At 30.5% G+C, this 13,644-nt stretch overlaps 2 pseudogenes; one reads left to right on the top strand and one right to left on the bottom strand.

The window, feature by feature from the left end:
• The first annotated feature begins 3,369 nt into the window (after nt 1-3,369).
• LOC120595899 (uncharacterized) lies at nt 3,370-3,485 on the top strand (annotated as a pseudogene).
• A 3,537-nt stretch (nt 3,486-7,022) lies between these two features.
• LOC120595579 (thymidylate synthase-like) lies at nt 7,023-8,396 on the bottom strand (annotated as a pseudogene).
• Nucleotides 8,397-13,644: the final 5,248 nt, after the last annotated feature.

Here is a 13,644-nt window from a genome sequence, read left to right as displayed (position 1 = left end):
GTATATATTATATAATTATATTTTATTTAATCGTTTTTTTAAAATAGTAAAATTAAATTATCAAAACTGGTTTAGGAAATTCAGATTGTATGTCCATTGGACATATAGAAGTTATAAACGGAGAATTGATTGATTTTAATTTTGTCTTTGAAATTAAATTCTAAACTAATATAAACCTGGGATAATGTAAATCTGTTGTCTGTTCTGGTTTTCACTCATAAGTGATTCTTAAAGTTGCAACTAAAAGGATTGGCACCAATATAATCTGCTATTTTATGGAAATAATGCAGGAAGGAATTGTCTACAGGAGTTGATCCACCAGTTATTTTTTTCAAAAATAGCTGTTTTAAATAAACGTAATTGTAGCTAATATTGTTGAAGGCTTACTTATATCATACACTGTTCTTTGATCTTCTACATGTATTAATTTATTCATTTCTAAACACACACTCACATACACATATAACACACACACACACACAAATCAGATACTATTATCATTGGTTGTGCAGAAAAAAACACTGAGGCCGAGAGCTATTAAGTAATTTGTCAAACAGTTGGAAATTGATAAAATAGAATTAAAACCTAGTATGTGGCACCTTGCTTTTATATAAATAGATAGATGATAGATAGATGATAGATAGATGATAGATAGATAGATGATAGATGGATAGATGATAGATAGATAGATAGATAGATAGATAGATAGATAGATATAGATATGGATATAGATGTAGATAATAGAAGATATAGATATGGATGATGATATAGATACAGACATAGATGTGGATGTAGGTAGATATAGTACTGGTTAAGTTTATATGTTATAATATATTGTACCAGTTAAGGCCATACTCTTAATCAGTACAATATATTGACACTATCATAGTGTGTGGGCAGGGCCAGCTTGATGGACCTTTGATCTATGCAGTTATACAGGGCCCTATGTTTGGTAGGGCCCTGCTCTTGGTTAAATATTGTGCTGTTGTCACTTTGGATAATAATTTGTAAACAAAGGACTCCACATTTTCATTTAACATTAGATCCCACAGACTATGAAACAGGCCCTGTGTGTGATCATTTGGAGCATGAAGGGATACAATTGATAATTGATATGTAGAGATTACCTGAGGAATGTGTTAATTATTGGAATGTATAATTTAAGCCAATGGGGGAAAATAGAGCTATCAATAAACAATATATTAATCATAGGTTTGTAGTGAAGAATGAACTGTTATAAATTTGTTATTAAAAATGAACATAAAAGAAACTAACTTATCTTATGCCTTTATTATAAATATAAGCATGAGAATATATTAATAGTTTTCATGTGTAACATGAAAGGGAAGAATCAGGAAATTTAAATATATCTGGAATTTCAACAATACTTCTGTAGCCAGAAATGTTATTAGAATAATGAGAGTGTCTCACTGAAAACTTAAAAGATAAAGACATGGTACTTGACAATAAAATTGCAAATAAAATATAATTAGTGAATATGATAAATTTTCTCCACCTGTTAACATTAATAGGAAATTATATTAATTTTTCAAGAACTGAAGAGATACAATTAACTTTATATTATTATATCAATAGAATTGAAGTAACTTTATAAAACCTAGCTTTCCACATATGCTTGAATAAAATGCAATATTCTCTGAAAAAGTTTAGAAATCAACTGTCTGAAATTAGAAACAATATTATTACAAAATCATATATGTTTTTTCTTTGCCAAGTAAAAAATGAGCAAAATGCAATTCTTGGTAAATCAGTAATAGACTTTAGAGCACATTTAAGAGAGAGAGAAAAGGAATAGCACAGAGATATGAGTATAATGTTCAAACCCTGTATAAATTCTCAGCACTTTTGGAAGAGTTACTTTTTCATCTCCCTCATTTAAGTCATGTAGTTTAGTCATCTTGGGTAAATAGTTTTTTTTTTACAGCAACCTAATACAGATTTTATGCATCATTTAGATAAATTTCTTTTATGCCACCTTATACTTATTAGAGTTTTATTTAAATTTATATCATGTATTTAGGTATAATCAATTAGACTTCTATCTTTTAATGTAATTCAATTTATATGATATTGAGTTCCAATTCATCAAAATAATAAGTGACTTTTAATAATTATCTCCCTGGATTACAGAAAATCTATTTATATACGCAATTACTCTAACTCATCTCAGACATTCTTTTACAGTTGAATCCAAAATTTTTGTACAAAATTATATAAACTAGACCAAATTTCCATGAATATTTAACATCACTCCTATTTTTGAAACCCTAACCAGTATCACTAGTTGTCATCCACATCTGCTGATGTGGAAAAGAACTAAAAGATCAAATCATTTATTTCAGGATATGCAGTTCAACCAAGCTAATTTCTGTCCGTCAACAGCATGAAATAGTAGTAGATATAAATCACAGAAATAAATCTTATTCAATTCTAAGAGCTTTTCCTCTAATGTTACTCACATTGTAATTCTTAATGCATAACTCAAAAATATTAAAATAATTAAATTGATGTAGAATGCAAAATCCCTTGGACATGTTCAAGCCTCATTATTTTTTGCAGATTCCTGTAATCCTTTTAAGACTGTTCAATGCTTTTGCTATGAATTATTCTTCATGTGAACAATACTCTAATGGAGAAAATATATTATTATTAAAGGAAATCGAGGACAGTAGAAAATTTGTTTCTATTGCTAGTTAATAAACAATGTAACTAAGTTTATATTAAGCACTAATCATGTGCATAGTACTCTAATAAAATTAAAAAGACTGGAAAGAAAAAACAAATGCCTGTATTGCTGTCAAAATAATATTAAACTTCATAAATTAATTGGAAAACAAGGCAAAAAATTTGTGATTGAATACTTGTCTATTGAATAAAACGTAGGCTGTCATTACAACAAAGGAAGAAAGAATTGGATAATCTAAATGTCAGTAGGGAAACCTAGAAAAATGTCTAGATATTGGCTTCCCAATTTTTACTCATCTTTTATCTGTTCTTATTTATTACACATGACTTTCCTTTCCTTCCCAAACTAGTTTTCCTACTTGTGCTGTTGCCATAGGTATCACCTGCCATATCATGATTTCAATCTTGTCCAAAACCCCACTGCATTACTGGTCAACTGTTATTGTCTGTTTCTTTATTTTTGTCACAATAATTGTCCTAATTTATTCCACTATTTCAATTTTTCTCTTTTCAAAATGAGAGACCATTACTAACATAAATTTATGAGAATTTCAAAATCTAAATATGCCTTTTATGGATGTTACTCCATAGTGTAGTGGTTAGCACGTCTACTTTACATGCAGAAGGTCCTGGGTTCGCGCCCCAGTGGAGTCATGGTCCATGGTCTAAGGCCATGCCACCCTGAACAAGCCAGATGTCTGATCTCAGAAGCCAAGCAGGGTCGGGCCTGGTTAGTACTTGAATGGGAGACCACCTAGGAAGACCAGGTGCTGTAAGCATAGATAATAATAAATAATAAACAAATATATACCTTTTATTTAATCTACTATCCTTATGAAATAAATACTATACTATAATCTCTTTTCCCATTGTCAAAATTCTTAGAAGCGTCTATACCCTATTAGTATTGTTTCTACCAGTTCATTAAAAGCTTAAAATATGATTGCCATCTTTTCCGAAGATTTAATACTAAATCAGTTATACGGCGGTTATTAGAGGTTGCTTGGTAAAAATTATGAACAATCAGATAAATATGAAAAAAAATCAAAAAACTTCAAATTGTAGATATGAAGTTATTTAACTATATAAAGAAATTTTCATATTTATCTTATTAGAGAAGACTTAAATAATTACAAATGTAAGGATATAAACCTTATGAGCAAGTCCTATAAGTTATGGAGTTACTGTTATAGTAAACATAGAGACAAGAATATATCCTTAATAATGTCCACAAATTTATGTTTTTCTTGATGGGAGTGTGGGTTAGAGAGGTGGTGGCTTTCTCTACTTACTATAATAATTCAGCTAGCTGTGAAATTATTGGTCAAATGTTTGTTTTGGAAAGAAATTTGAAAGTGGGCAAGTTCTCCCTTACCTTAATAATATTTAGAATTAAAATAGGTGATGAACTATTTCAAAACAGAATATTTTAAAATAATCTATGGATATTTGATATTTTATGCATATTTCTAATCTTCAAAGAAATTATCCAGTAGATAATATATCATTCCCATTAAAATTTTAATGAAACAAATGAAAAAAAGCTGTTACTATGTTTATATGTAATAAATATATAGATATAAATTCAATATTTAAGAATATCAAGGAGCTCTATATGTATAAGTCTAACTCTCAAGTAATAGAATAGAGTAGTTGGGAAAATTTTGGTAATCAGACAATTAAAACATATAAAAATAAAAATGTATTACATTTATAAATTAAAATTAAATTGAATAATGTAAATTGATTAACTAGGTTGTAAAGTTTTCTTGAGTCTTAGATATAATTTTCTAGCCTAATACAACTATAGGTGTTAATACAAAAGCTTAAGTAAAAACACTTTAAATTTTTTTTATTAAAAATTATTGGGGTGACATTAATAAAATCAAATGTTTCAAATGTACATTTCAACGTTATGTCATATATATGTATACGTGTGTGTGTGTGTGTGTGTGTGTGTGTGTGTATATCTCGCATTGTGTGTGCATTACCCAAATTTAGATTTCCTCTCATCACTAAATATTTGACCCTTTTTATCCCTATCTGTCTCCCCCCTACCCACCTTCCTTCTGGTAACCACTAATCCTCTGTTTGTGTACATGAGTCTCTGTTTGTCATGTTTGTTTGTTGCTTTCAGTTTTATTTTCCACATATGATTGAAATCATATTGTTTTCTACTTTTTCTGTCTGACTTATTTTGCTTACATGATTATCTCAAGATCCATCCACGTTGTCGCAAATGGCAGTATTTCATCTTTCCTTATGGCTGAGAAATACTCCATTGTAGATATGTACCACATCTTTATCCATCATCTATCATGGAATACTTCAGTTGCTTCCATGTCCTGCCAACAGTGAATAATGCTGCTATGAACATTGGGGTGCATATATCTTTGCAGATAAATGTTTTCAGATTTTTTGGGTTAAAATTTTAAAAAATCACAAATGACTATTTGTGAAAAAATTCTGAGTAATTTATATTATGCAAAGAAATGTTGCTCTTAAAAATATCTGGAAGTTCACATTTATATACAAGACTGCTCAATATATGCAAAGTATGACATTCACTTGACCTTCCTCTCCACTTATGCTTTTTCCATTCCCCATGCCAAGAATTCCTCAATCAACGCTCTGTTTCTATCTATTGAAGTGTCAACCAAACCTTAAGGACAAAGTTGAATTTCATTATCTTCATAAATAGTTTCAGCCTTCTCCCTTTAGAAGTAACTATTCTTTTTCTCTGTATTTCTTTTTTAGTTGTACTCAATGATACTACTTCATTATATTTGAAGTGTTTATACACATCTATTACTTTCTCAGTGATGCCAGCTTTTTTTTACTGAAGATTTATAAATTTTCTTTTAGTGGATTCTGATATCAAGAGCAATACAATCATTCCCAGATAGCCAATTAACACCTAGTTTTGGTCTTAAAAGAGAGAATGTATAGAATTCTAGAAGGATGAGTAGAAAGCCATCAACACTAGATAAATTGAATTCCAAGAATATATTTATTACTTTTGAATCAGTTTAGCATAAATTTGTTATGAAAAATATATTAACTGATTGTTGGGGAGCCTTTTTGGACAAAGCAATTCAGTAAATTTCATGTATTGGGTAACACTGAGTTGAGTTAAAAGGTAATGAATAACTAGAGTTTATAAATTACAGTCAATAAATTTAATCACACACTTTCTTGTGCTCTATTTTAAGGCATGCAGAAAATAAAAAAGAAGAGCTAAATATTTCTTCAATTCAATGAATAAAAGTTAGTTGCATGAATGACAAAGACTAAAACTTATAAGATAGTTTATGACATGACATTTTTGTTAAAATGTACATATAAAACATCTTTATATTCATAAAAACAATAATATTTATCTTATATGCTAGTCAGATAATTCAAAAAACTAAATGTAGTAGACTTAAATGTGACTCTCTGCTTTGGAGGAGCAACACACAACGAAATTTCACAATCAGAGGTATTCATAGACTATATAGTCTATGAATTTCAAAATCTGATATAAGAGCATTTGAGTCACTAAATAATCTTTAAAAATATTGATATATTTTATATTCTTTATTGTAATTCCATACAAATTTTACTACAGATTTTTTTTCATTTCTTTGAAAAATGCCACTTGGAATTCTGATGGGAATTGCATTAAATCTATAGAATGCTTTAGATAGCATGAACATTTTAATAATATTAATTCTGATCCATTAATACAAGATCTCTTTCTCTTTGTGTCTTCTTCAGTGTCTTTCATCAAGGTCTTGCAGTTTTCATTGTACAGATCTTTTGCTTCTTTATTTAAGTATTGTTTTTGATGCTATTGTGAATGGAATCGTTTTCTTTCTTTTTTGGCAGAACACTTCTTGATTATAACAATATATAAAACAAATATAACTTTAAATGTTTATAACTACCCCAACTATATATTATCATTATGACTGTTGTTATTTAAAGTTGGGGAATAGCTTATATAATTTTTTTTTTTGAAATTCACTAACCTTTGTGAAAACATGGAACTTAAATACATATACATGTTTTTATTGAGTATTTAAATTTTTACACTCCTGACTTTATTCATAATCTCAGTATTTTAATACATCCTCAGTAAGTTAATCAAACTCAAGGTCTTTTATTTCTAAAAGAACCAGCAGTTATATTTGCCAATGGCAACAGCCTTAAGAGTTAATGAATAATAACTGATAGATCACTAACAGATTTTTGACCTAGTTATTTCTTCCTTTAAAGCATAAAGAACTTTCATCTAAGCATCCAGTCCAACCCCTAAACACTGACAGTATCCTTCAAACAATTCCTTTAAAAACACTCCAAGTGGTCATTTTAATTTTAATAGTTGGGTGAAGATCGTACCCTTCAATCTGAAAGTCTTCAGTCTTGAAGTCATCGATTGTCTCAACTTTTCAAAAGATTTTGAGCTTTCGGAAAGGCCTTGTTTTTCACTGAAGCTGCATTTTCAGCAGCTCAATGTGATTCAGGTAAATGTGGGAATCTCCCAAAGTGTATACAAAATCACCTGGCCTCAGGTCCATAATTTGTGTGATCATGTAGGTGAACAAGGAGTAGTTGGCAATGTTGAAGAGCACACACACGTCCACGTCCACTAACCTCTGGTACACTGGCAAGACAGCTTACCATTTTCCACATAGGATGAGCAAAGAGCATGATATGCAGATAAGACCATGAGAGGAAGATATTTTGGATTCCAAGCACACAGGATAATTCTTCTGTCATCAGGGTTGGTGTTGATTGTATCAGTTATCTTTTTCAGTTGGTCTACTGCTTGACTAGAATAATCTGAATTCATATCTTTGTATTCTGCCCCAAAATGCCTCTACTGAAAGCCATTAACTGGATGAAAATCCCCTTCGTCTCACTAGATCATTCCAGGTCATCCAGGAAGTCACAGGACCTGGTGATTCTCAATCTCTTGGACGATAGTCCTTTAGCGTTTGTGGATCCCTTTGATAAACCGCAGAAACCTCTCCAAAACACTCTTCTAGAATATATGTTTGGTTGTCAGCAGAGGAAATTCATCTGTGTCTCCTCTGGGAATAATGGGCCTCCTGTGTTGTGTTGTCCTATTTGGATAAGGTGGGTGGCAGTGGTCAGAAAATCTGAACTCAGAAAACAGGCTTTAGACAGGAGTGGGGACTCACATCTCTCTCTACTTCTTTTTCAAATATTTTGTATTAGAAAGTCCAACATTACTCTGATACCAAAGTCAGGTAAGAACACTACAAGAAAAAAACAAAACAAAACTGAGACCAATATCCCTGATGAATATAGATGCAAAAATTCTCAACAAATCATTAGCAAGCTGAATTCAACAACACATTAAAGAGATCATGCACCATAATCAAGTAGGAATTTATCCATGAGATACAAGAATGATTTAACACACACAAATCAACAAATGTGATATACCGCATAAGTAGAACAAAAGATAAAAATCATTGGATCATCTCAGTGGATGCAGGAAAAGCATTTGACAAAATACAAAATTCTTTCATGATAAAAACCCTCAACAAATTGTATATAGAAGGAACATACCTCAATGTCATAAAGGCCATATAATCCAGTCCCATAGCTAACATCATACTTAACAGTGAAAGGTTGATAAATTGTTCTTTAATGTCAAGAGAAAGACAAGGGTGCATGCTCTCACTGCTCTTATAAATGTAGTACTGATTGTCCTAGCTAGAACAATCAGGCAAACCAGATCAGAAAGGAAGATGTAGTGGTGTATTTACTTGCAGATGATATGAGCTTATATACAGGAAATACTAAAGGCTCAAACAAAAAACTTGGAACTAATCAACTAATTCAGTAAAATTACAGGATATGAAACCAACATTCAGAAATCAGTTGCATTTCTATACACTATCAGTGAACCTATTCACTTCCTTTTTAACCTATAATATTTTGCAGCAAATTTACCTTTATTTTCAATTAGAATTTACAATAATAACATGTTAAGATAAAATTTTCCATGATGTTTCTGCATGGTGTATATCAAATTTTGTTCCAGACCATCTTTTCAAAGAAAATAGATGTAGTGCCTCCCTCAGGGACAGATTTGTTTCCTGATCAGGGAAATATAATGTCTCATTCTGAGATAGGACAGGTTTTCCAGTGACTTCTTTAGAAGATTAGAAGTTTCCTAAGCTCTAGATTCCTCAACTGTGACATAAATCCATACATTATCCTCCTGGACTGTTCCAAAGGTCTCCCATGGGATTTAAAACAGCAACAGAAACCTACATAAACATAATGCTTATGTTCTCTGAAGTGCCATGAGTAACAGAATCTCGTTTTTGATCTAGAATTCTCTTGTCTTTTGTCAGCATATGTGCAATCATACGAGGTGTGTTGTAAATTTGCAAGTAAAGTCTCAGACCCTTATAGTTCTTGACATAAAAGGCTCAAATTGTCAATATGGAATACATCTTAAAGACCATTTGTTATTTCAATGAGGAAACTGAGGAATATATTTGTTAAACGATATGCTAAGATCACAGTTAGTAAAATGATTCACTTGGTGTTTGGTATTACCAGGCATTTTGTGGTCCGCTCAAATGCTCCTGTCTCTAATTAATATTTTCTTCTTTCTCCTCTATTCTTAAACTTACAATTTTATTGTTTTCCATTTTTATTTTTAATGATGTTACTTTTTATTTACCTTTTTGTGAAATAGAAATCAATTGAGAGCATAAACATAGTTTCCACCCCTACTAACATACCGAAATTTGTACTTATATACAGTGATATAACTCCTATTTTACATCTGAAGAACTCTCCTTGGTTCTATGTAAAATCAACTCTTTCTCTTATATACCAAAGTCTATTCCCTCATCAACTGAAGGATATGATGTAACTAATATTGCCTTCTCTCCTATGCCTTTAATTAATGTTTTTTTTTTCCATTGAATTGTCTGTACAAGTAATAAGATATGCACAGCATCTACCATCTTAAAAAAAAAAAATCACATTTTATGCCCCTTCCATTTGTCATTCCATTCATTCTGCTCCCAATTTCAGTAAAACTCTGAAAAAATATTTTTTTCCATTTTTTTCTTTATTATATAGTTAACTTGGTTATTCCTAGTCTGCTAGAAAATAATCTGTTAAAGTCATCAGTAAATTCACATTGATAGAACCAATATTCAATTCAGTCTTCCTCTTTCTTACTCTTATTCTACCAAATGATGCAGTTTTCCTTCTTTTTAAAGACATTTCACTTGATTTTTAGAACACTATAGATATTTTTTGGTTAATATTTGGTTCTCTTCATTCTTTGTTAACCAATCCTCTTTAATTACCTTTACTGACTTCAATCACTTGCCAAAGCTCAATACTTGGACCTCTTCTAAACACAAACACTATCCAGTTTTATGAATTTAAATGCTCTCTATATGATGATAACTTCCAAATTTGTTTCTCCATCTTGAATGTCTCCCTTTAACCTGTCTTGTAAATTTGAAAGCTAAACATTGGGCATTGGGGCTTCAATATATTAATTGCATATGGGGGTGGGGGACACAAACATTCAGTCCAAAGCAGTTTTCCTTTTTTTTTTTTCTGGTTTTGATCCTTCTAAAGTTTTAGGAGTAGTTTATAACCCTTTTATGTGTCACGTAAGGCAATTATCTTTTTCCACTCTGTCATTTAAAAAAAAATACTTGTACTTATTAGTATGCATCAATGTATTTTACATGCATTGTTTAAATATCTGTAGTTTTTCTTTAATTGCTTCTGAAATTTATGTTATAATTAATATTTCCCACACTTGAAGATTATAATAAAAAATTCTTCAAGTACTTATAAAGTTTTTCTTATGAAATGAACTAGTGAATACTTCTAGCCAATGATTAATAATACTAGCAATAGTAGACATACAGTTTTGTTATGGGTATTAACAGTAGCTTCTTGATGCTTCTCCATTAAAAAAGATTCTGATTGGGAGATATATAATATATACCATACATATACATACATTCAAATGCATGTATGTAGTGTGTGAGTATGTGCATGTGCGCGTGTGTGTGTGTGTATGTGTGTGTGTAGTAGCTACCTACAGAAACCAGATGAAACTCCTTCCCAAAATGTAGTTCAGATGTCCAGACTTTTGACACTATTCATGCACCAAAATGGAGTAAATCGGTTTTTTACTGGTTTATTACTAACAACATAATGATGCTTCCTAGAGAGAACCCGGTGACCTGCAAGCAGGTCTGAAAATGATTTGAGAGAGAGCAGAAAAAAGGAGACAGGCTTAAGCTTTTTATCGTGGTTAGGGGGTGGGGCCAGATGAGGGTTTCCTGCACACAGGAAGGTGGTCTGTGTGGTTTGAACCACCCACAATGCCAGAGGGCCCCCTAGCTTTCTTATCAGCATATCCACATGTGGATCAGAAGGGAAAAGTGGGGATGGGAGGGGCCGTGAGGCTTAAAAACTGTCAGCAATCAAGCATAAAAATATGCAGTCCCTTTATTACAATACAAATGTGTCAGTTCAGCTTTTCTGTTTCTAATGGAAAATTACATGTTCTGAGAAAATCATTGCATCTTTCTTTATACTTGTTTGTATAGATTATTTCAAATTATTAATACTTATGTTAGTAGTCATTTTCAGCATCTTGAATGGTATTTTAACTTTTTTTCTATGAGCATTTTGCATTTAGACTACTCTTGTTTACATGTAAATTTGTCCTCCTAACACTCATAGGTTTTGTTATATAAAGATTTGTTTATTTTTTCAGAAAATTAACTTTTTATTAGTTAAATTATCCTTTTGTTAATGTATTTTTCTTTTATGTCTATCATTTGTTCTGCTTTATTCTTTTACTAACATATTAAGTTATATGTTTAATATATTTTCTAATTGTCTTTATTAGTATTAGTATTTAAAGTTATGTTTTTTCCTCTAAGCACAACTAAGCCAAATTAAGTAATTTATTTTACAAATCCATTACCAATATGATTTTCTGAATGTTAACAATATTTTCTTATGTTACTAATTCCAGTAAAATATGCCTGGCTTAGTAAGAGGCAGTCTTATAATTTTAAGTATTACTAAATGAAGCAAAAACTTTCATGATATAGGCAGCTACAGAACATTGTAAAGCATTACTAGTTTAATCTTATATTCTTGGAAAAGAATTGATCAAATAAAATTTGAATATTTATAAACCTAATAACTAAGTAAAATGAATACTGACAATTTTAAAACATATACAAAACATGAAAATCTTTCATGTATACAGAAGAAATAGGCTTAATCTGAGTATCTGATAAAATCAAGCAAAAAAGGTGATTTTTAATTGTAAATAATCTACTTCTAACACTTTCCTTTGGCTGAAATTAGCACAAGTTCTTTGGGGCTTCATTCTCATTAAGAGGTATTATTCTTAATGTTTCTTAATAAACATTCTTTATTAAGACAAGAATACATACATATTCAAGTTTATGTAAAATTGATTTGCATTTATGATATACCACTTCAAGCAATGCTATAGAATTTCATTAAAATCAATACTTACAAGCTTTTTGTTTCTTATTATGCTCATAAACTATAATACTGATAAAGCTTTGGTAAGGTTTTATGCCCATTTTTTTTCACTTTTACATAAGAAGTGTTTTTACATAAGAAGTACTTTTAAATCAGAAGCAACTTGAGAACTGTCTTGTGTCTTAGAAACAAATCTGTTTGCCTGTCTGTCCAACAGAGGTTATGTAAACGCCACCCATATGTGATCATGCATGGTATCCTTTCATCTTCAAGTGAGCTAAAGAATGGCTTAAATGTAACATTATTTTACTTAAAGTATATTCTTTACTTTTATTCTACTAAATAACATTTTATTTTTATTGCTTAATGTCATTTTTACTCCCTACTCCCCATCCCCTGAAATCTTTTTTCTCACACTCAAGTTAGTTCACTCACTAATCTTGTCTGGTACCACTGACAATTCATTTCTGAGCTCAGCTTCTGTATTCATCTGTTTTGTCCCCTTCAGTTTGTTCTCTTTTGTCTTTTCATGCAGGCTCTGCATTTTTCAGTCACCTCCCTTGTTATCCATAAGATTTATAATTTTTGCTGCCTCTTTATTTTTCATTGAAGCACTTGGTAGTTTATTTTCCTCCAGACTTTCAATGTTTCTCAGATGCATACTCATGCATCTGCATTCTAATTAAAGTTATATATTGACATACTGTTGGTTTCATTGGGTAGTTCATCACTAAAGTGGAGAGTGAGTAGGATAGTGAATGTTCCCAAAGCATTTTACAATATATGTTACTCCTTGATATACCTTCATTTATAGCAATTTTATTTGTGCCAATATTCTGTATTACAAACTATAGAATACCTAGGCTTAGGAAACGGGAATTATACTGATAAAAGAGGAATATGAATAAATCTCAGTAATATTTTACTATATTCAAACATGTACTGCCTTTTCCTAATATGTATTTATTTACAAAATTTGCCTTGAAATGGTTATCCTTAAATCTTTTTTTCTTAATATTGATTAGTCTATAATTGATGAGGTCCAGGGATAAAAATTTATCCCTGATTTAGATAAATTTTGAACTATTTTATGTCATTGTTGCTCTATACTGGTTTGTTTTCTATTTTATATATTTTTTTAACATTTCTTACATATTCAAAGTTACACGTAGAATTATTCTTTGGTTATCATTATTTTGTAATGTGCACATCACCTTTTTTACTTTGAAGTAGTTTTATTTTTCCTTCAGTGCTTTATTTTGCTTTGTTATGTACCCAATTTTGCTGCCTTTTTTTTATTCACAAATAAAGAGATTTGTTATCAGCAAAGATATAAGGAGTTATGAGATTGAAAAACTACCTATTTCTACAGTAGTGAACTCTTTTCAGATTTTATTT

This window comes from Pteropus medius, unplaced genomic scaffold (genome assembly GCF_902729225.1).
Source record: "Pteropus medius unplaced genomic scaffold, Ma_sr-lr_union100, whole genome shotgun sequence".
Taxonomy (NCBI): domain Eukaryota; kingdom Metazoa; phylum Chordata; class Mammalia; order Chiroptera; family Pteropodidae; genus Pteropus; species Pteropus medius.
Note: the sequence above shows the minus strand (reverse complement) of the source record. Positions and strands in the feature narration are given on the sequence as shown.